This window comes from Microcaecilia unicolor, chromosome 9 (assembly GCF_901765095.1).
Source record: "Microcaecilia unicolor chromosome 9, aMicUni1.1, whole genome shotgun sequence".
Taxonomy (NCBI): Eukaryota; Metazoa; Chordata; class Amphibia; order Gymnophiona; family Siphonopidae; genus Microcaecilia; species Microcaecilia unicolor.
In genome coordinates, this window is record NC_044039.1 from 13,279,211 (window position 1) to 13,307,086 (window position 27,876).

Sequence of the window (27,876 nt, forward strand, 5' to 3'; positions counted from 1 at the left end):
ATTTAGCATGTTGTTGCCATAGCAATCCATCTGGGCCTGGATGGTTAGAGGTTTTTAAAGTGGTGGTTGTAGAATGATTCACAGTGTGTGCTTAAATCTTACTCTAAACTTAACCTTCGTTCAGGGCTATGATTTGTCTTGCTTCCTTAATAAAATCAAAGTTCTCACTTTAACGAATGAAGACCGTGATATGTAAACAGCAGAACTTTTTTGTTTTCAAATATTGCAAATACTGAAAGACTTCAAGTTGATGCGTTACCCAGGGATTTCAATTTTATAAGTACAGATAAAGGCCAGCTGGTCAGAGGAGGTCAGGTTGGGTCAGTGGTGTGCTGGAGCAGGCTCTCACAGGCTCGCAAGAGCCGGTTGTTAAGTTTTTAAGAATTTTGGGATCCGGTTGTTAAAGTAGGGCCCTCCATGGCTACTTTAACAACTGGCTCCCAAAATGTGGGCTTGGACCCCCCCTGCTGAATTCTCTTTTACTTTGCTGGTGGGGATGCTGAGCCCTGCCAGCCAAGTAAATAGACTGCTGCTGCTCCCCGCTCCTTGTTTCCAGCTCTGAGAAGCAGGCTGGGATTTCTCGAGCATGTGTGAGAAATTCCAGCATGCTGCTCAGAGGAAGACGTTGGGAGTGGTGGCAGTCCATTTATTGGCTGCCAGCAAAGAGTGGAGGTGTAGCCTAGCCTAGGTATGCCTAGCGTGCCTGCACGAAGGGAGCAAGGAGAGAGAGACAAGTGTTGCTCCCCCCCTCCCCCCGGCCACCCCTGGCCCTTCCAACTGCAGAGCTGGCTATGTCCGGAGAAAGAGCCTGTTGTTAAAAATTTACCAGCACACCTTTGGGTTGGGTTGGGTTCACATCTACCATCATTAATATGATGCTGGCCCTGGTGGCTCCCTGTCTCTTATACACCTTGTAGGGAGCTACGGGGTACATTTACTAAACTGTATTAGGCGCTAGTGCATAGCTTAAAATGGCATACCATGGGACACGCTCGGGCATCCTGTGGTCACTGTTCTCTCTATGCTGGGTGGGAGTCCTCCAACTGCATTGCTACCTTCAATATTGTGTCTTCCATTACTATAAGGCAGGTTCCCTGGAGTCCTGCAGAGCTTTGTCTGTCTCTCACTATTGAGAATGTGATAGTGTAACAGCACCCTCTACTGGCAGAACTATAGGTGGACGACTCCCGCTCAACTTAGAGGAACAGTGCCTCTGGTAACTGCCAAATGTGCACGTGCTAACTGTGTGCTAAAACATATTGTTCTTTTGGAGGAGGAGGAGAATTTGGGGGGAGAGAGTGGGTGTTTTTGCACTAACCATTACCATTACCACTACAGAGGAAATTGGAGGGTCATGGGATAGGAGGAAATGTCCTATTGTGGATTAAAAACTGGTTGAAGGATAGGAAACAGAGAGTGGGGTTAAATGGGCAGTATTCACAATGGAGAAGGGTAGTTAGTGGGGTTCCTCAGGGGTCCGTGCTAGGACCGCTGCTTTTTAATATATTTATAAATGATTTAGAGATGGGAGTAACTAGCGAGGTAATTAAATTTGCTGATGACACAAAGTTATTCAAAGTCGTTAAATCACGACAGGATTGTGAAAAATTACAAGAGGACCTTACGAGACTGGGAGACTGGGCGGCTAAATGGCAGATGACGTTTAATGTGAGCAAGTGCAAGGTGATGCATGTGGGAAAAAAGAACCCGAATTATAGCTACGTCATGCAAGGTTCCACATTAGGAGTTACGGACCAAGAAAGGGATCTGGGTGTCGTCGTCGATAACACACTGAAACCTTCTGCTCAGTGTGCTGCTGCGGCTAAGAAAGCGAATAGAATGTTGGGTATTATTAGGAAAGGTATGGAAAACAGGTGTGAGGATGTTATAATGCCGTTGTATCGCTCCATGGTGCGACCGCACCTTGAGTATTGTGTTCAATTCTGGTCGCCGCATCTCAAGAAAGATATAGTAGAATTGGAAAAGGTGCAGCGAAGGATGACTAAAATGATAGCGGGGATGGGACGACTTCCCTATGAAGAAAGACTAAGGAGGCTAGGGCTATACAGCTTGGAGAAGAGACGGCTGAGGGGAGACATGATAGAGGTATATAAAATAATGAGTGGAGTGGAACAGGTGGATGTGAAGCTTCTGTTCACGCTTTCCAAAAATACTAGGACTAGGGGGCATGCGATGAAACTACAGTGTAGTAAATTTAAAACAAATCGGAGAAAATGTTTCTTCACCCAACGTGTAATTAAACTCTGGAATTCGTTGCCGGAGAAAGTGGTGAAGGCGGTTAGCTTAGCAGAGTTTAAAAAGGGGTTGGACGGTTTCCTAAAGGACAAGTCCATAAACCGCTACTAAACGGACTTGGAAAGATCCAAGATTCCAGGAATAACATGTGTGGAATGTTTGTACGTTTGGGAAGCTTGCCAGGTGCCCTTGGCCTGGATTGGCCGCTGTCGTGGACAGGATGCTGGGCTCGATGGACCCTTGGTCTTTTCCCAGTGTGGCATTACTTATGTACTTATGTAACCATTGGCGTGGAGGAGTGGCCTAGTGGTTAGAGCACCAGTCTTGCAATCCAGAGGTGGCCGGTTCAAATCTCACCGCTGCTCCTTGTGATCTTGGGCAAGTTGCTTAACCCTCCATTGCCTCAGGTACAGGCTTAGATTGTGAACCCTCCTGGGACAGAGAAATATCCAGTGTACCTGAATGTAACTCACCTTGAGCTACTACTGAAAGGTGTGAGCAAAATCTAAATAAATAAATAAATATTTGAGATTCTACATGGAATGTTGCTATAGTGGAGGAGTGGACTAGTGGTTAGAGTACCAGTCTTGCAACCCAGAGGTGGCCAAGTTCAGAATCTCACCACTGCTCCTTGTGATCTTGGGCAAGTCACTCAACTCTCCATTGCCTGAGGTACAAACAGATTGTGTGAGCCCTCCTGGGTGGAGGAGTGGCCTAGTGGTAGACTTTGGTCCTGAGGAACTGAGTTCAATTCCTGGCACAGGCAGCTCCTTGTGACTCTGGGCAAGTCACTTAACCCTCCATTGCCTGCCGCATTGAGCCTGCCATGAGTGGGAAAGCGCGGGGTACAAATGTAACTAAAATAAATAAATAAAAATCTGAATAAACATGGAAATAACTGTGCCCATCCCCCTCCTTTGTTTTCTCAAGGTCAGCTATTTATACCCAGCTTTTGAAACATATACTCCTTTCACCAGAACAGTACAAATCAGCAGATCCATTAGTCAGCAGTTAAAATGGAAGTCAGATGTACCGTCTTAAGCCAGATATAGGCTATACTACATTTTTATTGTGCATGGGAATATGTTTCTGTTTTCCTGAATTCTGTGCTGTCGTATTCCTCGCACTTTCTGTCTGTAACCTCATGTCTTGGGCTAATCTACTCCTGTCTCTCGCAGATGGTATCGCTTTTTCCAAGGCTGTAGATAAGATTTTAAATCACAGTCCTATCTTTGTTATTGATACCAAATGTCTCAGGTACATGACTTTTCACATTTTGGAAAAAGGATATGTCTTTCTTAACCCCCAAATTCTCAGCAAATCCTTTTATTACTGTCACTGCTTTGGTTGCGTTGGAAGACAGGCATAGGTATAACATTCAGCTTAGACTAGTCATAAGTGAGACAAATAGCTACAGTTGCAACAAAAACAAAGAAAGAAAAACATATATATAAAAGCTTGAGATGTAACAAAACAAGAATTGACAAATTACCAGTTGGCTTGTATTACTGATAGCCTTCACCTGCCTATTTGTTTAGGGATCCTTTTACTAGAGGGTAGAAGGGGTAGCGTGGCCTTGACGTGGCCTTGGCGTGTGGAAATCGAGTCTACCGCCTGGCTCGCCCAGGGGAATTTCCTACTTCATATCAATGGGCCTCAATTTTTGATAGGGGTGTGCATTCATTTTTATACTAAAATATTTTCAGATATGGTGCTATGGGGCTCATTTTCAAAGGAGAAAAACATCTCAAAAACGACATAAAGTGGCATTTGGCTGTTTTTCTAAAAAAAAAAACAGTCCAACTCGTGATTTTCAAAACTCAGGTATGAAGCCTTTTTTCTGCAATGCATCCAAATCACAAGGGGGGGGGGGGGGGGGAACGTGCTAGGGGTGGGATTTGGGTGTTCCCAAAACTTGGATGTTTTTCTGTCGTAATGGAACAAAGTAAAAATGTCTAGGGCTAAAAGTTCGACTTTTTGATCTAGACCTGTTTCAATCACATCTAAGTCACGAAAGGGTGACCTAAATGATGAGATGACCACAGGAGGGATTAAGACATGACTCCCCTCTTATTCCCCCAGCGGTCACTGAACCCCTCCCACCCCCTAAAGATGGCCTCTATAACAACCTCAGATGTTATACCCAGTCCTATTAGAGCAGAAAGCAGGTCCCAGGAGTAGCCTAGTGGTCTGTGCAGTGCACTGTAGAGAAGGGGACCCAGGCCCATATCCCACTGTAAATGGTACACTTTGGGTTGAAAATGTAAGCCCTCCAAAACTCGCCAAAACCTAGGCGACACCTGCAGGCATAAGGCTATCGCAGTGGTTGTACAGTTGGGTACCATATATTTTGGCGGGCTCCCCATACAATATAACGGGAACCTTCTTGTGAAGACCACTGTGGTGCCCCCTAGGGTGCTCCACTGCTCTGTTGGGATGTCCGTGTGGTCAGTCTACTAATCACAGCTACATTAAACATCTACTTGAGTCGATTGTTTCGCTTGCTCTATTCTTTGGGGGTATCATACTGCATTTATGCGGCTGATATTCAGTCTTGTTTTTTTCTATTGACTGATTTTGTTTCAACTGTGATATTGAAGTTGCAGACTGTTTTTGACATTTACTTGCCTGGCTGACAAAAAAAAAAACGCCTGAAGTTAAATGTTGAGAAAACTGAATTGCTCTGTGTTGCTGCAGATTTGACTTTTGTACTTCCTGATACTCATCCATTGTCTGGAGCACCTGTAAAGATTTTCGAGTCAAGTGCGGAGTCAGGGGATTTTGTTTGATTCTCATTTTTCTTTTAGACCCCAGATTCAGCAGTTGATTCATAGCTCTTACTTTAAATTGCATTTGCTAAGCAAGTTACGGTGGTCATTGCCAAAAGTGGATTTTGCAAGAGTAGTAGAAGCCTTGGTCTTAAGTGGCCTTGACTATTGTAATGTTACCTTGCATCCAATCACTTCAGGTAGTTCAGAATTCAGCAGTGCGGTTAAATGCCCATCTTCACAGCAGCGCTTTAATAGCATCATTCTTCTGCCTTCGACGATGGCCGGTGTTTTGACAAACTGCATCAGGGATCCACGAGCCCTGTGTAAAGAAGCGACGATAGTTGTTCTGATTACTGCAAGTGCTGAAGTGGCCCTGCCGATCCTTGTTGAAATGCTGGCCATCATCAGAGGCAGAGGCAGTGGCCTAATGGTTAGGGTGGTGGACTTTGGTCCTGAGGAACTGAGTTCCATTCCCACTTCAGGCACAGGCAGCTCCTTGTGACTCTGGGCAAGTCACTTAACCCTCCATTGCCCCATGTAAGCCGCATTGAGCCTGCCATGAGTGGGAAAGCGCAGGGTACAAATGTAACAAAAATAAAATAGATACTCTTTGAGATTCTACATGGAATGTTGCTACTATTGGAGATTCTACATGGAATGTTGCTACTGTTGGAGATTCTACATGGAATGTTGCTATTCCACTAGCAACATTCCAAGTAGAAGGCTGCGCAGGCTTCTGTTTCTGTGAGTCTGACGTCCTGCACGTACGTGCAGGATGTCAGACTCACAGAAGCAGAAGCCTGTGCGGCCACATTGGTGATCTGCAAGGGCCAACTTCTACATGGAATGTTGCTAGTGGAATAGCAACATTCCATGTAGAATCTCAAATAGTAGCAAAAGCGCAGGGTACAAATGTAACAAAAATAAAATAGATACTCTTTGAGATTCTATATGGAATGTTGCTACTATTGGACATTCTACATGGAATGTTGCTACTATTGGAGATTCTACATGGAATGTTGCTACTGTTGGACATTCTACATGGAATGTTGCTATTCCACTAGCAACATTCCATGTAGAAGGCTGCGCAGGCTTCTGTTTCTGTGAGTCTGACGTCCTGCACGTACGTGCAGGCAGCTCCTTGTGACTCTGGGCAAGTCACATAACCCTCCATTGCCCCATGTAAGCCGCATTGAGCCTGCCATGAGTGGGAAAGCGCGGGGTACAAATGTAACAAAAATAAAATACTTATGGAGATTCTACATGGAATGTTGCTACTATTGGAGATTCTACATGGAATGTTGCTATTCCACTAGCAACATTCCATATAGAAGCCTGCGCGGCCACATTGGTGATCTGCAAGGGCCGACTTCTACATGGAATGTTGCTAGTGGAATAGCAACATTCCATGTAGAATCTCAAATAGTAGCAACAGTGGAGGAGTGGCCTAGTGGTTAGGGTGGTGGACTTTGGTCCTGAGGAACTGAGTTCCATTCCCACTTCAGGCACAGGCAGCTCCTTGTGACTCTGGGCACGTCACTTAACCCTCCATTGCCCCATGTAAGCCGCATTGAGCCTGCCATGAGTGGGAAAGCGCAGGGTACAAATGTAACAAAAATAAAATAGATACTCTTTGAGATTCTACATGGAATGTTGCTACTATTGGAGATTCTACATGGAATGTTGCTACTGTTGGAGATTCTACATGGAATGTTGCTATTCCACTAGCAACATTCCAAGTAGAAGGCTGCGCAGGCTTCTGTTTCTGTGAGTCTGACGTCCTGCACGTACGTGCAGGATGTCAGACTCACAGAAGCAGAAGCCTGTGCGGCCACATTGGTGATCTGCAAGGGCCAACTTCTACATGGAATGTTGCTAGTGGAATAGCAACATTCCATGTAGAATCTCAAATAGTAGCAAAAGCGCAGGGTACAAATGTAACAAAAATAAAATAGATACTCTTTGAGATTCTATATGGAATGTTGCTACTATTGGACATTCTACATGGAATGTTGCTACTATTGGAGATTCTACATGGAATGTTGCTACTGTTGGACATTCTACATGGAATGTTGCTATTCCACTAGCAACATTCCATGTAGAAGGCTGCGCAGGCTTCTGTTTCTGTGAGTCTGACGTCCTGCACGTACGTGCAGGCAGCTCCTTGTGACTCTGGGCAAGTCACTTAACCCTCCATTGCCCCATGTAAGCCGCATTGAGCCTGCCATGAGTGGGAAAGCGCGGGGTACAAATGTAACAAAAATAAAATACTTATGGAGATTCTACATGGAATGTTGCTACTATTGGAGATTCTACATGGAATGTTGCTATTCCACTAGCAACATTCCATATAGAAGCCTGCGCGGCCACATTGGTGATCTGCAAGGGCCGACTTCTACATGGAATGTTGCTAGTGGAATAGCAACATTCCATGTAGAATCTCAAATAGTAGCAACAGTGGAGGAGTGGCCTAGTGGTTAGGGTGGTGGACTTTGGTCCTGAGGAACTGAGTTTGATTCCCAGTACAGGCACAGGCAGCTCCTTGTGACTCTGGGCAAGTCACTTAACCCTCCATTGCCCCATGTAAGCCGCATTGAGCCTGCCATGAGTGGGAAAGGGCAGGGTACAAATGTAACAAAAATAAAATAGATACTATTGGAGATTCTACATGGAATGTTTCTACTATTGGAGATTCTACATGGAATGTTGCTATTCCACTAGCAACATTCCATATAGAAGCCTGCGCGGCCACATTGGTGATCTGCAAGGGCCGACTTCTACATGGAATGTTGCTAGTGGAATAGCAACATTCCATGTAGAATCTCAAATAGTAGCAACAGTGGAGGAGTGGCCTAGTGGTTAGGGTGGTGGACTTTGGTCCTGAGGAACTGAGTTCAATTCCCACTTCAGGCACAGGCAGCTCCTTGTGACTCTGGGCAAGTCACTTAACCCTCCATTGCCCCATGTAAGCCGCATTGAGCCTGCCATGAGTGGGAAAGCGCGGGGTACGATTGTAACAAAAAGAATAGCTATTAAAGCGCTGCTGTGAAGATGGACATTTAAACATAAATTAATTGTTTTTTATAAAAACGATAAAAAGTAGTATCTGTGGAGTAACATATAACACATGAGAGGTTTTTTTTATGCCTATGATTAAAGCGCCAAACCCCTAAGAGAAAAACTACACTGGCTCCCACTAAAAGAACGCATTGCGTTCAAAATCTGTACCCTGGTCCATAAAATCATTCACGGTGAGGCCCCGGCATATATGTTAGACCTCATAGACTTACCAACAAGGAACACAAAAAGGTCAGCATGCACATTCCTGAATCTCCACTACCCCAGCTGCAAAGGACTTAAATATAAATCAACATATGCATCCAGCTTTTCCTACATTAGCACGCAACTATGGCATGCACTACCGAATGCCATAAAAACAACATACGACCTAACAATCTTCCGAAAATTACTAAAAACCAACCTGTTCAAAAAGGCATACCACAATGATCCGTCCTAAAGACCAGACAACGAAATTTTTCCACAACTAGACAAAACCGAACTCTCTATACTCAACTGGTTCAGTCAGGCTGTCACTAGCAAACGTTAACGCACTACCACCTTATTTCTCACGCCGGAAATGAACTGATTATCTAATTGACTCTATAATTTACTCTACCATTTATGAACTTAATACAATACCACTTTGTATTTCTCAATCCGGAAATGGCGATTGCCACTACGGCATACTGTAAGCCACATTGAGCGTGCAAAAAGGTGGGAAAATGTGGGATACAAATGCAACAAACAAACAAAATAAATAAATAAAACAAAGCATAGAAGTGACTATGTTGTAGATAGTCCTGGCTTGCTGAAGCTTTTTCCTCCCTGTGATTTTATATATACAGTAGATTTCTACAAGGTATTTGGTTTACATGAGGATCGATATATATTAGTTGTGCATATGTATATGCCATCTCGGCAGTTGTGATCAATGATGGAATCAACAGCGTTTGGATATGCGTGTCACGTACTCAAAGCAGGAACTGGGTTTGTGAGCCCTTGGGCCACTGCCGAGGAGCAGCAGCGGCAGGCAAATCAGCCAAGCAAAAAAACAAGGCTGAACACAACAGGCAGGAACCACAGGATATAACTAGAAGAGACTTTAATAATAGGCAGCAAACAATAACAGAAGTCAAGTCCAGGCAAAGTCTCTAGGCAGGCAGCAAACAAGGGTAATCCATAAACTAACCAGAGTCTTTAGGCAGGCAGAAATCAAGAGATGTCCAGGAACAGGCAGGGTCAAACACACAGACCTTTCAGAGCACTCGAACAAACCAACAGGAACTCATGGAAGGCCTTTGATACCAAGGCAAAGCAAGCAAGGCTCACAGAAGCTAATAAGCCCATCAGCACCTGCAATTCAGCTGCCAACAATCACCAGCCCACTATGGATGCTGTTCAGGTCCAAACAGGAAAAGCAACTCCGGCAACCCGGAAGATCCGGACCGGACTGGGCAGAAATCTGGAACGGGTGACAGTAAACAGATAGTCCCATGCAGCCACCAGATGGCGAGATGAAGGAGAGCATACAGCATAGGCACAACCGTGACAATGCGTACAGGAAGGGAACTTTCTCAATTACTGGAGAGGTGTGGTAGCCGTGTTAGTCCACTCTTAAAGGTTATCAATAGAAATCAAACAAAATAAAACGTGGAAAAGAAAATAAGATGATACCTTTTTTATTGGACATAACTTAATACATTTCTTGATTAGCTTTCGAAGGTTGCCCTTCTTCGTCAGATCGGAAATAAGCAAATGTGCTAGCTGACAGTGTATATAAGTGAAAACATTCAAGCATTACTATGACAGTCTGACAGGGTGGGAGGATGGGGGTGGGTAGGAGGTATGCATGGGGACATCAAAGCATATCATTGATATTCTAACAGGATGGGTGTGGATAGGTGAGGGGTAGGGTGATCAACAGAGACATACAGCTTTATGGTTTATAATAATATAATAAGTTATGTCCAATAAAAAAGGTATCATCTTATTTTCTTTTCCATGTTTTATTTTGTTTGATTTCTATTGATAATCAATTACTGGACAAACTGAGTAGAACAAACTGCTATGTGGGCTGGAAAATGAACACAATTTTAAAGCACGTTTATTATGTCTGACCTACCATGTTCAGTTTTGGACTTTACTGGTATATGATTATCATTGTTATGTTTGTTGTTGTTGAAGAACTTGTTTTTTGATTGTTTTTATTTATGTGATTTTTATGTTACTTTTGTTTGCTGTCCTGAATAAGGGTGGTTTACAAGTAATAAAACCAAACCAAAACTAATAATGCTGCCTCCCCCCCTCCCCCAGTAAACGTACATCCCAATGGCTTCTTTTTTTGTGTTTTTCCTTTTGACATTTGCTGTTCTCTTTTTTTTAATGGCTGTAAAAGATAGACACACTGAGCACAAGAACATCTAGCGAATGACCATTTTCAAAACAAAAAGCTGGAAGTTTTTCTGGTTTGAAAAGAAAAAAATCAACCACAGAGCTCAGCAGCAGACAGATCTTTTTTTACAAGCAGAAAAAAATCTGTGGTTTCTTTCCAAGTTTGTCAGGTTTGCTGGCTGGGTATTAGAAGGAGATTGTTTACTTTATTCCCACTGGGGGGGGGGGTAGGAGGGGGGACTCTGGGAGACAGGTCTAGTGAATAACGCACAGCTCTGTTCAAAGCGGTGAAAATTCAAAGGCATGCAAATATTTTAAGCCAGAAGATTGAGTGCTGCAAAAAGCAGGTGTAAATGAAAACAAATAGCTTCCCTTGGGTAAATTTCAAAGTACATGTGTACTTTCACAGTAATATCCAGCAAAGTCTGCAAAAGGGAAATTATGGGGTCTTTTACCAAGCTAAGGGGAAAAGGGCCCTGCATGTAAGCGTAGTTCATGCGACTAAATCTACTTGCGTCCATTGACACCAGCGAAAAGCTGGTGTAAATCCATGCGCGCAGATTTATGCGAACTGGTCCATATTTTATAACAACATGTGTAGATTTTGGAAAGACCATTTCTACACCCCTAACCATGCCCCTTTTTGCCTCCACATGTTAGAATTTAGGCACAGAATACGCTTAGCAATGTACATGCGTAAATTCTAATTTTTGACAATTAGCATTTGTTAAGGGCTGTCAACAACGCTTAACACCTTGTTAAAACAATTAATCTACATGCGTAGTTATAGCATACACCTAGATTTACACGCAGAACTGCACGCAACGTTGATAAGACTTTGGAAACTTCTGCTCAGTGTGCTGCGGCGGCTAAGAAAGCGCACAGAATGTTGAGTATTATTAGGAAAGGGATGGAAAACAAACACGAGGATGTTATAATGCCGTATCACTCCATGGTGCGGCCGCACCTCGAATATTGTGTCCAATTCTGGTCACCGCATCTCAAAAAAGATATAAAAGAATTGGAGAAGGTGCAGAGAACGGCGACGAAAATGATAAAAGGGATGGAACGACTTCCCTATGAGGAAAGGCTAAGACAGTTAGGGCTCTTCAGCTTGGAGAAAAGGCAGCTGAGGGGTGATATGATAGAAGTCTACAAGACAATGAGCGGAGTAGAGCGGACAGATGTGAAGCGTTTGTTTACACTTTCAAAAAATAATAGAACCAGGGGACTTAAGATGAAGCTAGAATATGGTAGATTTAAAACAAACAGGAGAAAGATTTTCTTTACTCAGCGTGTAGTTGGACTCTGAAACTCGTTACCGGAGAATGTAGTGACAGCAGCTGGCCTTACGGAGTTTAAGGGGGGTTTGGACAGATTCCTGAAGGAAAAGTCCGTTGAACATTACTAAATATATATATTTGGGGGGGGGGGGTTGTCGGGTTCTTGAAGCCTGGATTGGCCACTGTCGGAGACAGGATGCTGGTCTTGATGGACCCTTGGTCTTTTCCCAGTATGGCGGTGCTTATGTGCTAACTCTAGACGTGCGATATAGAATTTAGGGGTATGTGCTAAGTGCTAATATTCAGCAGTGAAACCAGCTACCTTGCAGTGACTGTAAGTGTTTAGCCGGCTTAGTGCTTTTTAACCAGCTAGAATCGTACCTGGCCCCTTAAATAGCGCTGAATATTGGCCAGAATGTGCCTTTACACTAGATTTTCTCCGACATCAAATTTTATTCCATTCCATTCAGTTTTCCAAGTTATTTCGTCCCCACCCAAACAGGCAGATATTTTTGAAATTTGTTGAAATTGTTTTTTCCAACATCCATTGGGTTGGAAAGAATAAAAACAACAAACCTGCCTAGTTGCATTCCTGGTGGCATACAGAATTATATTTACGAACAGTAACATTCTGTCAATTTTTCTGTGAGATTTTCCTAAATACCTGGCTGATGTATTTACTGTCACAGTATTTACCATCTCAACTTGTTCTCTTGGTAATTCTGCCAACGTATCCACCTCTAAAACAGCTTTCAGCTATTTCCCCCTTTCTTTTAGAGCTCGATTACTCCTTGAGATCTAACCTCACTTTTTCCTCATTCAAATGAAGAATGAAAAATGGGGCTTTTTGAGCAGACGTAGGACCTATATTAAGAGGGCCCTATTCAGAGAACCTCTCTCTACTCAAAGGGGTCATGTGACCAGGTTGAAGAATTCTACTCAACCCTCCCAGTGCAGGACCCAATGAAACCAGCTTCTCCTATGGGAGGGGATAGAACCAGAGCTGGGCTGGAAGTCAACCATTACACCTTTACGTAGGTGACTTTTCACTTAGGGTTCCTTTTACAAAGCTGTGCTATCATTATTTATTTATTGGGATTTATTAACTGCCTTTATGAAGAGAGATTTACCCAAGGCAGTGTACAGCAGGTAACGTTTAACATAAAACGTATAATTTTGTTAACAGCATAACAATAGTAAAATAACCAAGAATAAACATAAATACAATAAATGAAGTCAATTTGAAAACAGTAAATTGCAACCTAATAATAGAAATACAGCAAAACAGTATAAGAAATATACACATTTAACAGCATTGGAGATATGAATGTTAGCACAATATTAATGATACACCTAATAAGCATTTGTTAGAACATTCAACTAACATACATTTGATGCTAAAGATTAGTGGCACGCTGAATGTGAAGAAGCCTATGGGAATAGAATGGGCTTTTTCGCGTTTATCCCCAAATTCTATATAGTACTACTACTACTGCTTATCATTTCTATAGCGCTACTAGATGTACGCAGCACTGTACACTTGAACATGAAGAGACAGTCCCTGCTCGACAGAGCTTACAATCTAATTAGGACAGACAAACAGGACAAATAAGGGATAAGGACAAAGAGTAGCAAGATTCCGGAATCCAAAAGAGTAGCAAAGATTCCGGAATCCCAAAGAGCAGCAACATTCTGTGCAGAATCCCAACGATTAGCAAGATTCCAGAATCCCAAAGACTACTACTACTTATCATTTCTATAGCGCTACTAGACGTACGCAGCGCTGTACACTTGAACATGAAGAGACAGTCCCTGCTCGACAGAGCTTACAATCTAATTAGGACAGACAAACAAGACAAATAAGGGATAAAGGGAATTACTAAGGTGGGGATGGTAAAATAAGGGTACTGATCAAGTGAGTAAGGGTTAGGAGTTAAAAGCAGCATCAAAAAGGTGGGCTTTTAGCCTAGTTTTGAAGACGGCCAGAGATGGAGCTTGACGGACCGGCTCAGGAAGTTTATTCCAGGCATACGGTGCAGCGAGATAAAAGGACACGCCTAGAGTTCCACGCCAAAATCCAAGCCTATTCTATAACAACGCTTGTAAATTAATTGGCTTAATAAGTTAACAGCACTTAATAATGAGCACTAGTTAATAATAATTAGAATTTACATGCATAACTCGCTAAGCATATTCTGTAACACAGTGCGCCTAACTTCTAAAGCACACAGGCCAAAGGGTTTTGGTTATGGGTGAGGAAATGGGCATTCGAAAATTTAAATTCACTGTTATAGATATGGCCCTCTGTGTCAAAATCTACACACCGGGATTTATGCCATGTTTTTGTTGATGTAAATGCAGGTGTGTAGATTTAGGCATTATGATTTGCGCCTAAGCGTATTCTATACTATTCCATATTCTATATGGGCAAATGCATTCCAGCTAAACCTCAACAGAGAAAAAACACAAAACCTCATCATCTCATCCCAATACAATACATACAAACACCCCAGGATACACCCTCCCTATCTCAGACAGCCTGAAAATTCTCAGATTAACAACTGACCAAAATCTCTCACTAGAGACCCAAGCGAAATCCACCATAAAGAAAATGTTTTTCTCAATGTGGAAACTGAAACGCGTGAAACCATTCTTCCCGAGGGAAATATTTCACAACCTGAAAAAGTCAACGGTACTAAGCCATGCAGACTACTGCAATGGAATTTATGCGGGATGCAAAGAACAAATCATAAAGAAACTTCTAACCGCCCAAAACACAGCAGCTAGGCTCATATTTGGAAAAAACACGTTCTGACAACGCCAAACCACTACGAGAAAAGCTGCACTGGTTCCAATTAAAGAACGTATCGTTTTCAAAATCTGCACGACAGTTCATAAAAATAATTTATGGTGAGGCACCGGGATACATGACAGACCTCATTGACCTGCCAACCAGAAACACTAGGAAAACAGCACGATCATACCTAAATCTCCACTACCCAAGCAGCAAAGGACTCAAATACAAATCCACTTATGCATCCATCTTTTCCTACTTAAGCGCACAACTATGGAACGCACTACCAAAAGTAGTAAAAACTACGGTCGACCACCTAAACATCCGATAAGCACTAAAAACAGAGTGGAGGAGTGGCCTAGTGGTTAGGGTGGTGGACTTTGGTCCTGAGGAACTGAGTTCGATTCCCACTTCAGGCATAGGCAGCTCCTTGTGACTCTGGGCAAGTCACTTAACCCTCCATTGCTCCATGTAAGCCCTTTGCCCCATGTAAGCTGAATTGAGCCTGCCATGAGTGGGAAAGCGCAGGGTACAAATGTAACAAAAATAAAATAGATACTATTGGAGATTCTACATGGAATGTTGCTACTATTGGAGATTCTACATCTATTCCACTAGCAACATTCCATGTAGAAGCCTGCACGGCCACATTGGTGATCTGCAAGGGCCGACTTCTACATGGAATGTTGCTAGTGGAATAGCAACATTCCATGTAGAATCTCAAATAGTAGCAACAGTGGAGGAGTGGCCTAGTGGTTAGGGTGGTGGACTTTGGTCCTGGGGAACTGAGTTCGATTCCCATGTCAGGCACAGGCAGCTCCTTGTGACTCTGGGCAAGTCACTTAACCCTCCATTGCCCCATGTAAGCCGCAATAGCACTGAACACTGAAACGCCTTGTGTCTGCTCTGTGCTGCTATAAGTAAAGCGAGCAAATCGCCTCGTTGGCCCGTCCTTCACTGTGTCCCGCCCTTGTGGAAATAGGAAGTTACATCAGAGGGTGGGACATAGTGAAGAACGGGCCGACGAGGCAATTTGCTCGCTTTACTTATAGCAGCACAGAGGCGAGGCATTTCAGCCGGGGGGGGGGGGGGGTTAAGGCTGGATGCCGGGTGGCAGAAGAGGTCATCTGCTTGTCGATGGAGCTGGTAGGTAGGGGGGGTTAAGGCTGGATGCCGGGTGGCAGAAGAGGTCATCTGCTTGTCGATGGAGCTGGTAGGTAGGTGGGGGCTGTGGCGCCTGGTCTTGCCCAAATAAAATTAAAATTGCAATAAGTTTTGAATATTGCTGAAGTGAAAGTATGAACAATTTCCTTACTTGAAACATGGCCTTTGCAAATTCATTTCTACCAAAATTCTATGAATCCTCTAGTTAACTTGCAAATTTTTCTGTTCTTTTTTGAAGCCATCTTTGGAAGTCTGGATCAATAAGTGTACTGAGAATACAATATAATACCATACAAATATAATATGGGTAGTTGTATTCCTCCATCACCCATCAATTTGATTTAATGCAGATCACAAATTAAAGAGACTAGGACATGCTCTAGGAATTACGTATAAATTGTATTATCTTCCTCCCCGAATGACTAATCTGGATTAAGCTGGTATTCTAGAGTGGAATGTGGACACCTAGAGTAGAATTGACTCCTACCACATGTCCTCAGCCTACCTAAGTGGAGGTATTCAGTTCTACAATTGCCTCCTTACAGACTGATTTCGATGGTTCCCCTCTAGGCTTGATATTCAAGGGGTGTGGTCATCCTGTTTACCCACCCAATGTGGCAGCTCTGCTGGATTTTCAGGATATCTACAATACCGTTGGCCTACTGGGACAGACCGAAGGTCCATCAAGCCCAGCATCCTGCTTCCAACATTGGCCAATCTAGTTTACAAGTACCTGGCAAGATCCCAGAACAGCAAAACAGATTTTATGCTGCTTATCCTTGAATATGCAGTGGATTATCCCAAATCTATCTGAATAATAGTTTATGGGCTTTTCTTTTAGGCGGTTAGCCAATCCTTTTTTAAACCCTGCTAAGCTAACTGATTTTACCACATTCTCTGGTAAAGAATTCCAGAGTTTAATTACACACTGAGTGAAAAAATATTTTCTCCGATTTGTTTTACATTTACTACTTTGTAGCTTCATTGCGTGCCCCCTAGTCCTAGTATTTTTGGAAAGAGTGAATAATCAATTCATGCCTACCCGTTCCACTCCACTCATTATTTTAGAGACCTCTATCATTTCTCCCCTCAGCCGTCTTTTCTCCAAGCTGAAGAGCCCTAGCCGCTTCAGCCTTTCCTCGTAGGGAAGTCATCCCATCCCCTTTATCATTTCCCTCACCCTTCTCTGTACCTTTTCTATTTCCACTATATCTTCTTTGAGATGCGGTGACCAGAATTGCACACAGTATTCGAGTTGCGGACGCACCACGGAGTGATACAAAGGCATTAATCTCACACATATCTTGGAAAACCAACTGGGTGTGATTACCAGAACAGCTCTGGGAAGCCTTGCCTTCTACTTTCATCGTAAATGGTTTATTTTATATGTTTGAATTATGAACATCATGCACTGCAATAACAGGTCAGAAGTAAATCACAAAAATTGTTGTTTTAAGTCTTGAAGGGACGACTGCTATTTCTTTTTTTAATATGAGGTGGAAAAGCCCTGTAAAATCCTTGATGATTATTTAAAATGTTTTGTGCCTTTTACGTGAATGGTTAAGATCCAGCCCCTGGGCCCAGAATGCATTAGTGTACCCATGTGAACTATTTGTTACACCCTAACTGGTTATTCAGTGCTATTGCTGAACCCATGCAAAGATAACAGGCTATCCTAGTGGTGAGCTGAAACTTTAAAGACTGCCAAGGGAAAATTAAACTGGCATAAAAGCCGGCGTGCAACCGAATTCATAAGGTATATTAATTTAATTCTCCTCTTCCTTACAGTGAAATAAAAACCCTGAAATAAAAAGAATACAAGATCACAGCATCCGCACCAGGAGATGTGAGTAACCTAATATTATACCCACTGTCAAACTGCTAGCAGATGGTATTGCTTGTCATTGTCAAGTATCATGTGTTCAAATTTTTTACCCTTTCGCAGAAGATGTTAGTGCACTGTAGACTTGCTATTTTCATGGGAAACTCTACAGTGGATTGTGATTCAATTATCCTATAATCCTCCAAGATGAGGGTCAGATAATCTATGCACTTAATCCTTATACAAGTTCCTGGAGTGGAGGAGTAGCCTAGCGGTTAGTGCAGTGGACTTTGATCCTGGGGAACTGAGTTCAATTCCCACTGCAGCTCTTTGTGACTCTGGGCAAGTCACTTAACCCTCCATTGCCCATGGTACAAAATAAGTACCTGAATATATGTAAATCAAGTCCCATTTCCCTTTCCCTCTTTCCCTTATGACATCACAATATCAGAAGTGAGCCAAGTATTGGGCAATCAAGCCATTGTGACATCACTGATGAGGTTGGCTCTTATTGGTGGAATGAGTGGAGGAGTAGCCTAGTGGTTAGTGCAGTGGATTTTGATCCTGGGGAACTGAGTTCGATTCCCACTTCAGCTCCTTGTGACTCTGGGCAAGTCACTTAACCCTCCATTGCCCCTGGTACAAAATAAGTACCTGAATATATGTAAACCGCTTTGAATGTAGTTGCAAAAACCTCAGAAAGGTGGTATATCAAGTCCCATTTCCCTTTCCCTATTTGCGATTCTACATGGAATGTTGCTGTTGCTACTATTTGAGATTCTGGAATGTTGCTACTATTTGAAGATTCTACATGGAATGTTGCTAGGGGAGGAGTAGCCTAGTGGTTAGTGCAGTGGGCTTTGATCCTGGGGAACTGAGTTCAATTCCCACTGCAGCTCCTTGTGACTCTGGGCAAGTCACTTAACCCTCCATTGCCCCAGGTACAAAATAAGTACCTGAATATATGTAAACCACTTTGAATGTAGTTGCAAAAACCTCAGAAAAGCAGTATATCAAGTCCCATTTCCCTATCAAACACATTGCTGCTGTTTTATCTTCCTAATACATGTGCACTGTTGTAATGCTCGTACCAAGAAAAAACATTTACTGAGCTTAGTATTTTGCTGAGCTTAGTCTAGAGGGTCCTTGGTAACTGTGACACTAATGGTTACAGAACCAGATGGTTTATGTATAAGCTGTTTAAAGTCATTAATGCAGATAAGAATTTACATGGTCAACCATAAGCTTCAAACGTGGTAATATAGGGGCCCTTTTTCAAAGCAGTGGTAAGCCCACCAAGGGCTGACCGCATGGCAATCAAGAACCACCCCCTGCGTGCAACATTTCAGGCGTTAGCAGAAACATTTGAAAAATATTTCCACAGGGGGTTACCGAGCGGTAATCAGGCAGCGCCAAGCAGGGCCGCCAAGAGACTGAACCTGGCCTGGGGCAGAGCTGCCACCTCCCCCCAAAATTGCTGCCTCCCGCCCACCGGATCGCTGTCGCACCCCCCCCCCCCCCCCCCACACACACACAATACAATTACCTTCGCTGGTGGGGATCCCGAGGCCTCGCCAGCAGAAAACGTGTTCCTCCAGCATGCGCCTGAGAGGAAAAGCAGCTGCTCAGCTGGCCAGAAGAGCAGCGCTGGAGGTGCTCCTCTGGGTCCTCCCCAGCCTTCAAGGGGGGGCCTGTCTGCGGCGCCGGTTTTCTTTCTCCTGCTCCTGTCGGGACGCGATCACTCGGGTCCCGACCGAGCAGGAGAGAGAGACCTCGGCACCGGGCCCCCCTTGGAGACCCGAGCCCGGGGAATTTTGTCTCCCCTGCCCCCCCCCCCCCCCCCTTGGCGGCTATGGCGCCATGCACTGCCCGGCTTCAGCGCTGGAGGTGCTCCTCCAGGTCCTGCCCAGCCTCCAAGGGGGGGGGGGGCCTGTCCGTGGTGCCGGTTTTCTCTCCCCTTCTCCTGTCGGGATGCGATCACTCGGGTCCCGACCGAGCAGGTGAGAGAAAGAGAGAGACCCCGGCACCGGGCCCCCCTTGGAGACCCGAGCCCAGGGAATTTTGTCTCCCCTGCCCCCCCCCTCTTGGCGGCTATGGCACCATGCACTGCCTGGCTACTATTGGATTAGTGTAGAAGCCTCTACAGCCACCTAGTATTGCTCCCCCTCCCCCCCCCTCCCCCCCGCATGGCCATGCAGTAAGTGCAATCTTACTGCATAGCCATTTCTTTTTTCAGCCTTTTTATTCACTGTGGTTAAAAGGGCCTCAGCGCATGACAAAAATGGCCACTGCTGCTAGTGCAGGCACCTTTTTACCGCAGCTTAGTAAAAGGGCCCAGTAGAAATAAAGGCGCAGAGGTTCATATTGTTTCAAAATCAACAGTCATAATCCAACAGTGAAAAGCCTGAACATCAAAAGCATAAGTGCGGCACATGGGAATTAGATTTTCAAAACATCAGTTAGCAGTACGTCATTTCGAGATGAGTTGCATTCCCTTCCTATCAGGCCCTTTTACTAAGGCGCATGGGTGCCTACGTGCGTCCAACACTCGCCAAATTGGAACTACTGGCCGGCTACCGCGTGCCCCGGGCGGTAATTCCATTTCTGACGTGCTTTCAAAACACGCGGTCGAAAATGTTTTCTATTTTTTTACCATGTGGCGCTTAACAGGCGGTAATCAGCAGCTTACGTGTGCTGGCCGCTTAGCGCGTGAGACCTTACCGCTAAGTCAATGGGTGGCGGTAAGGTCTCAGGCCGAAAACGGACACACGTTGGTTTTAATTTTGCCACACGTCCATTTTCGGACACAGAAAAAAAAATGCCTTTTTTTTCCAGACGCGTTGAAAAAAATGACCTGCGTGCGTCCAAACCACACGCCAACACCAGCGCAGGCCACTTTTTGGCCTGCCTTAGTAGTAAAAGGGCTCCTATATGTGTACATTGTGGCAGACATTTTTAGGACCATGGATTTATGAAATCATCTGAAACACTGAAAATCTGTAGCATTCGCTGGTAAGGTATTTATATTTGCTATTTTTTTTCCCTTTGCTACAGTTTATAGGAGATTAGACTGAGATTACCAAAGTCATTTCCCTTGTTTTCTAAACCAGAAAGAAGCCTGAGCTGGAAGATGAGAGATAGGAGACATTATTTACTGCATTATCCAGCTTCCATGGCACATATGATCTCCGTGAAAGGGATTTGTGAATGTTTGTAAAAGCATGAAATATGGATGAGCTGCTGCAATTTATTTTTGAAGCTTGACCTGCAAAGGATAGTGTTTTGCCACTGGAAAAGGTTGCAGACAAGTCAATTAGAATTTTGACTCAAAGTGGCAGGCTTTAGTTCTTAGCAGCAAATCAATGACGGAAGAGTAGACCAAGCTTAGGCACTCCTCTTAACTTGTTATTTTAAATCATATCATGCATTTGAAATAGGGCTGAGAGATGACCATAAAATGAAGTAACCAGTGTTTTTCATGTTATCACCCTATCCCCCAGCCCATGCTCTCCCCAAACATACCAAAACACAAAAGCGCACCTGTCAACTGGTATGAAATCAGGGGTGTGCTGGTAAATTTTTAACAACAGGCTCTTTCTCCGGACGTAGCCAGCTCTGCAGTTGGAAGGGCCAGGGGTGGCCGGGAGGGGGGGGGGGAGCAACACTTGCCTCTCTCTCCTCCCTCCCTATGTGCGGGCACGCTAGGCATACCTTTGCTGGCAGCCAATAAATGGACTGCCACCACTCCCAACGTCTTGCTCTGAGCAGCATGCTGGAACTTCTTTCACATGCTCGAGAAGTCCCAGCCTGCTGCCCAGAGCTGGAAACAAGGAGCGGGGAGCAGCAGTAGTCTATTTACTTGGCTGGCAGGGTTCAGCATCTCCACCAGCAAAGTAAAAGAGAATTCAGCAGGGGGCCCAAGCCCACATTTTGGGAGCCAGTTGTTAAAGTAGCCATGGAGGGCCCTACTTTAACAACCGGCTCCCAAAATTCTTAAAAACAACAACCGGCTCTTGCGAGCCTGTGAGAGCCTGCTCCAGCACACCACTGTATGAAATCCATGAAACTAGGAATCTAATTTTAAAAACTTTAATTCTGTAGCCAGGCAAAGCTAATTCATCAACTTTTTCTACTGCTTTATCACATCCTATTTCCCTTTTCCCTTAGGCAGAACTAACCTGATGAACCTTTTTCTGACTGTGTCCACCTGTCAATTTTTCTGCTATGGTGTTATGATAAAATATACATTTTCTATAATGGAATATGCAGTTATGGAACCGAATTACACTTTGGTTACTTGAGGATTTGCATAAACAAAATCTAAATGTACACTTTCAATTAAACATTCTCCTTATTCAAAACATACATAGAAAGAATGCACCAAAACATAAATAAATAAAACTATGAAGTGTTAAGCAAAGAGCAAGGCATCAAACCTAGATCCAGTGAGGAATTGTGCTACTCAAAGAATTTACCACTTACTACTACTACTACTACTTATCATTTCTATAGTGCTACCGTATGCAGCGCTGTACACTTGAACATGAAGAGACAGTCCCTGCTCGACAGAATTTACAATCTAATTAGGACAAACAGGACAAATAAGAGATAAAGACAAAGAGAAGCAAGATTCCAGAATCCCAAAGAGTAGCAAGATTCCAGAATCCCAAAGACTACTACTACTACTTATCATTTCTATAGCGCTACTAGACGTACGCAGCGCTGTACACTTGAACATGAATTGATAGTCCCTGCTCGACAGAGTTTACAATCTAATTAGGACTGACAAACAGGACAAGTAAGGGATAAGGACAAAGAGTAGCAAGATTCCGTGCAGAATCCCAACAGTAGCAAGATTCTGGAATCCCAAACAATACTACTACTACTTATCACTTCTAAAGCGATACTAGACGTACGCAGCGCTGTACACTTGAACATGAAGAGACATTCCCTGCTCAACAGAGCTTACAGTCTAATTAGGACAGACAAACAGGACACATAAGAGATAAGGGAATTACTAAGGTGGGAATGATAAAACATGGGTACTGAACAAGTGAGTAAGGGTTAACAGTTAAAAACAGCATCAAAAAGGTGGACTTTTAGCCTAGATTTGAAGACGGTCAGAGATGAACCTTGACATACCAGCTCAGGAAGTCTATTCCAGGCATATGGTGTAGCAAAATAAGAGGAACGGAGTCTAGAGTTAGCAGTGGAGGAGAAGGGTGCAGATAAGAGAGATTTACCCAGTGAACGGAGTTCCCGGGGAGGAATGTAAGGAGAGATGAGAGTGGAGAGATACTGAGGAGCTGCAGAGTGAATGCACTTGTAAGTCAATAAGAGGAGTTTGAACTGTATGCGGAAACGGATAGGGAGCCAGTGAAGTAACTTGTGGAGTGGACTAATATGCGCATAGCGACACCGGCGGAATATAAGTCATGCATCAGAATTTTGAACAGATTGAAGAGGAGAGAGATGGCTAATTTCCAGCATTGCTTCTTGATCCAGGCAGAAATGAGAGTGAAAGAGAAATTATCACTCTTAGATCGTGAAGATATAAAACCAGAGAATCTGATCAGAGGTAGTGATTTGAAGATCATGTGTTCATTGTCTAGATTCTCCAGCCATAATTTGGCTTGTCTCAGTCTTCATCACTGCATTCTGGAAATTGAGTTGTTTTTCTTGTAGGGTGTTTTTCTAGCTGAAAAGCAGAAATCTAACTAGTTAAGCGATGAAATATGTGAGGGTGGTATGGCTTATTTCAGGAAGCAGAACCTAGAACATTTTTCATGGTCCCTTTCTGTCCATGGCATTTCAAACTTCTCACTGAGATTCCTCATAGGTTTGTCTTCTAATTGGACTTTTTAGCAGCCTCTATGGTAGGCTCAGAAAAAATAGAGAATCTATGACCTCAAGCCTGGCATTTCCTTTGGGCACAGTTAATTCAACTAGGGGCATATTTCTAACCTATGTTAGCTGTTGTATGTTTCTACCACTCTCACGCAGACCCGAGTGACAGACGGTTTACTTACAACGGTCTTTTTCAAGACCATTTTACGGTTTTGTCTGAAGATTTTTATTTATCAATTGAAGATTGAGATATTTCATATCATCAGTTCATGAGTTTTGTTTTTACTACGGTTACAAGACTCCTGATGTAGGCCACCAGGCCGAAACACAACTTTGAGTCATTTTAAATAAAACTATTAATGAGTCCTTTTTAAAGAAAATATTAATAAATATTGTTTGATTTTTAAATTCTATTTTTTGTCTGGTTCTAGTTTTTTGGATAAGCCTGGTTTATATTCTCACTCCTTTTTATTTATTTATTTATTTATTGCATTTGTATCGCACATTTTCCCACCTCTTTGCAGGCTCAATGTGGCTTCCAATGTGTCGTTATTATTAGATAGCGGATTAAAGAGATAACAGTTATTGTTACATAGAAAGTAGCATGATCGAATTTTAGGCAGGTAAATATAATTGGAAGACGTTACTGATAGTAAGTAAGGTGGAGATGTCATAGAAAATAGCCTGATCGAATTTCAAGCAAATAGATATGAGCGAGAACATTGTTGATAATATGTAGGTTGTAATGTGTTACATTTATAGTTGCTGCTCTTGTTGGTATGCCTTGTTGAATAGGTAGGTCTTCAGGGATTTGCGAAAGTTAGTTAGTTCATAAGTAGTTTTTAAGCTATGTGGCAATGCGTTCCATAGCTGTGTACTCAGGTAGGAGAAGTTAGACGCGTGCGTTAGTTTATATTTTAGGCCTTTTTTTAAATTTGTTCTCCACGTACGTGGATTCTCTTTAGAATGTGGGAACTACCATATATTCAGTAATTTCCATGTTAAGCAGCCAATGTGGAAGATAGTAACATTGGTGCTCATTTTCAAAGGACGTAGACTTCCCAAGTTGCATAGCAGTGGCGTTCCTAGGGTCGCTGACACCCGGGGCGGATCGCCGATGCGCCCCGCCCACCTGGGTGCAGGCCCCCCCCCCGTGCAGCGCGACCCCCCCCCCCCCGGCAAAAGGACACCCCCCCCCCCACCCCGGCGAAAAAAACTCCTCCCCCCGGGTGCATGCCACTGGGGGGGGGTGCCGCGCACCGGTCAGCGTCGTTCTTTCCATGGTCCCTCTGCCCCGGAACAGGAAGTAACCTGTTCCGGGGCAGAGGGAGCATGGAAACGAATGACGCTGACTGGCGCGCGGCACCCCCCCCCCCCAGCGGCGTGCACCCGGGGCGGACCGCCTCCACCGCCCCCCCCCCCCTTGGTTCGCCACTGTTGCATTTTCGAAAGAGAAAACCATCCAAAAAGTGCCATATAGCATCATTTGAGCGGGTTTCTACTCAAAATGTCCAAATCAGTATTTTCAAAACCTAGTTTGCAGATGCATTAGCGCATGGCAGGCACTAGTATAGTTTAGTAAACAGGAGGGGTTGCTGTAGAAACTTTTAGTAGTATTTAGGCTGTCCTTCTGCCTTATCTTGATTATACATGGGAATTAGTATGAAACGTTTAAGGAGATTACAGCTACTCCAGAACACCGCAGCCAGATTAATTTTAAAGTTGAATAAATTTGAAACTGGCTTCCGATCTCCTCTCGTATAAAGTTTAAAATTGCTTGTATGGTTTTTAAATCTTTGATGGGTCACAACTCAGCAAGCCTATCTAAATTCTGTCTTTTGCTTTCCTCGGGTAGGACTTCTCGTGCAGTTCACTCTTACACTTTAATGTTTCCGAGTGCTAGAAGGGTACACTTGAAAAGTTGTTTGATCAATTCTTTTAAATATTTGGCTGTAAAGATCTGGAATGATATTCCCCCACCAGATTAGGTCTGTTTGTTCTTATTATATATTTAGAAAGTACTTGAAAGCTTTTATGTGCTCAGATATTGATTCTGATTGGTATTATAATTTTCTGTTTTTGTGTGTTTTGCTTTGTACTTTCATCTGAATGTGATGCTTTCTTCTCTTCTAATCTGCAATGAATCCAGGTGAAATATGACAGAATGCAAGCTTTCACTGGAATGGAATATATTACTTTTCACGGTAACTTAACTTATTAGTAACTAGTAACTGCCCTTCTGGGAGACCCAACAGTACGAGGTTGCAGTAATCCAACAGCCTAGATAATAGTCTGCAAAAGGTTTTTTAAAAAGATTTGGATAATTTCCTAAAAGAAAAGTTCATTCTTATATCCTACTGTTATCCAAAAACAAATTTTGGTTCAAAGTGGCTTAGAAATTACTTTCTGGTTAACAGTTACAGTATTGGTTTACGTTTTACAGTTAGGTTGAGTCTTATGGAGCTGGTTTACAAATTGTAGTTCACATTTTGGTTAGGGACTTATAATGAAAGTATAGTTATATTATTTACAGTAGAATCTTTTAAAAAGGTATGTTTCTGAATTGGAGACAGTTGTGATGCTTCTCGTAATCTTTGATATTGAATTCCACCATATGGAACCCAGGTAGTTAAATCCGGCCATGTAGATAGATTTGTAAGCTATGTTTCTGCAATTGGGTAGGTGAAGAAGGAGGTAGCTTCTGGTTTCAGGACTTGCATTTCTTGGGGATGATTTTATCAAGTTTAGCATGTATTCTGGAGCCAAACCAAATAATATTTTGTAGATGATGGTGCTCGCTTTGAAGATCAGTCTTGCCTTGATTGGCAGCCAGTGTAGTGTTTCAAGTAGTGGGGTAGCTCCTTCATAGTAACATAGTAGATGACGGCAGAAAAAGACCTGCACGGTCCATCCAGTCTGCCCAACAAGATAAATTCATATGTGCTACTTTTTATTTGTACCTGTCCTCTTCAGGGCACAGACCGTATAAGTCTGGCCAGCACTATCCCCGCCTCCCAACCACCAGCCCCGCCTCCCACCACCAGCTCTGGCACAGACCGTATAAGTCTGCCCAGCACTATCCCCGCCTCCCAACCACCGGCTCTGGCACAGACCGTACAAGTCTGTCCAGCACTATTCCTGCCTCCCAACCACCAGCCCCGCCTCCCACCACCAGCTCTGGCACAGACCGTATAAGTCTGCCCAGCACTATCCCCGCCTCCCAACCACTAGCCCCTCCTCCCAACCACTAGCCCCTCCTCCCAACCACCGACTCTGGCACAGACCATACAAGTCTGTCCAGCACTATCCCTGCCTCCCAACCACCAGCCCCGCCTCCCACCACCAGCTCTGGCACAGACCGTATAAGTCTGCCCAGCACTATCCCCGCCTCCCAACCACCAGCCCCTCCTTCCAACCACCGGCGCTGGCACAGACCGTACAAGTCTGTCTAGCACTATCCCTGCCTCCCAACCACCAGCCCCGCCTCCCACCACCAGCTCTGGCACAGACCGTATAAGTCTGCCCAGCACTATCCCTGCCTCCCAACCACTAGCCCCTCCTCCCAACCACCGGCTCTGGCACAGACCGTACAAGTCTGACCAGCACTATCCCTGCCTCCCAACCACCAGCCCCGCCTCCCACCACCAGCTCTGGCACAGACCGTATAAGTCTGCCCAGCACTATCCCCGCCTCCCAACCACCAGCCCCTCCTCCCAACCACCGGCTCTGGCACAGACCGTACAAGTCTGACCAGCACTATCCCTGCCTCCCAACCACCAGCACCGCCTCCCACCACCAGCTCTGGCACAGACCGTATAAGTCTGCCCAGCACTATCCCCGCCTCCCAACCACTAGCCCCGCCTCCCACCACCGGCTCTTTCATATTTCGACTTCCTGAAAATTAGCCTTGCTGCCATGTTATAGACAGTTTGCAGCAATTTCAGTGCGCTTTCCTTGCAGCCAGCGTATAAGATTGTACCATTACATAGGATGATTGTCTAGGAAAATAGTCTCTGATCCTTCTCAGTTTCCATAGTGTTCTGAAGCATTTTGTTGTTACTGTTGACAATTGACTATCTAGTGTTAGATGTCTGTCAAGAATGATTCCCAGTATTTTTAATTGTATTTCAATTTGGTATGTTTGGCGGTTGATTGTAAGGTTTTGGTGGGCTGTGGGGATATGCGGGTTTGACAGAACCAGGAATTTGGTTTTGTCCCTGTTTCATTTGCGATTGAAGGTTTCAGCCAAGTTTTTCATAAGGTCCAGACCTATTTCAATTTTCTCCATTATTTCTGTGATATTGTTGTTGTAAGGTATGTAGATGGTGAAATCATCTGCGTAAATGAACGGGTTATCAAAGATGGACTTGAGAAAATCCACTATTTTTTTCCAGGATAAGCAGCATAAAATCTGCTTTAGTTTTCTGGTACATTGCCAGGTACTTGTGACCTGGATTGGCCACCGTTGGAAACAAGATACTGGGTTTG

General features: G+C 43.9%; 1 protein-coding gene across 1 annotated transcript in view; it reads left to right on the plus strand.

Annotated features, from left to right (window-relative positions):
* Window positions 1-27,876, plus strand: part of SYT1 (synaptotagmin 1) — an 805,134-nt gene that overhangs the window by 305,019 nt on the left and 472,239 nt on the right. The window contains exon 3 of the mRNA XM_030215015.1: window positions 17,508-17,565. The gene's annotated coding sequence lies outside the window, so the exon portion shown is untranslated. The remainder of the gene's footprint in view (window positions 1-17,507; window positions 17,566-27,876) is intronic.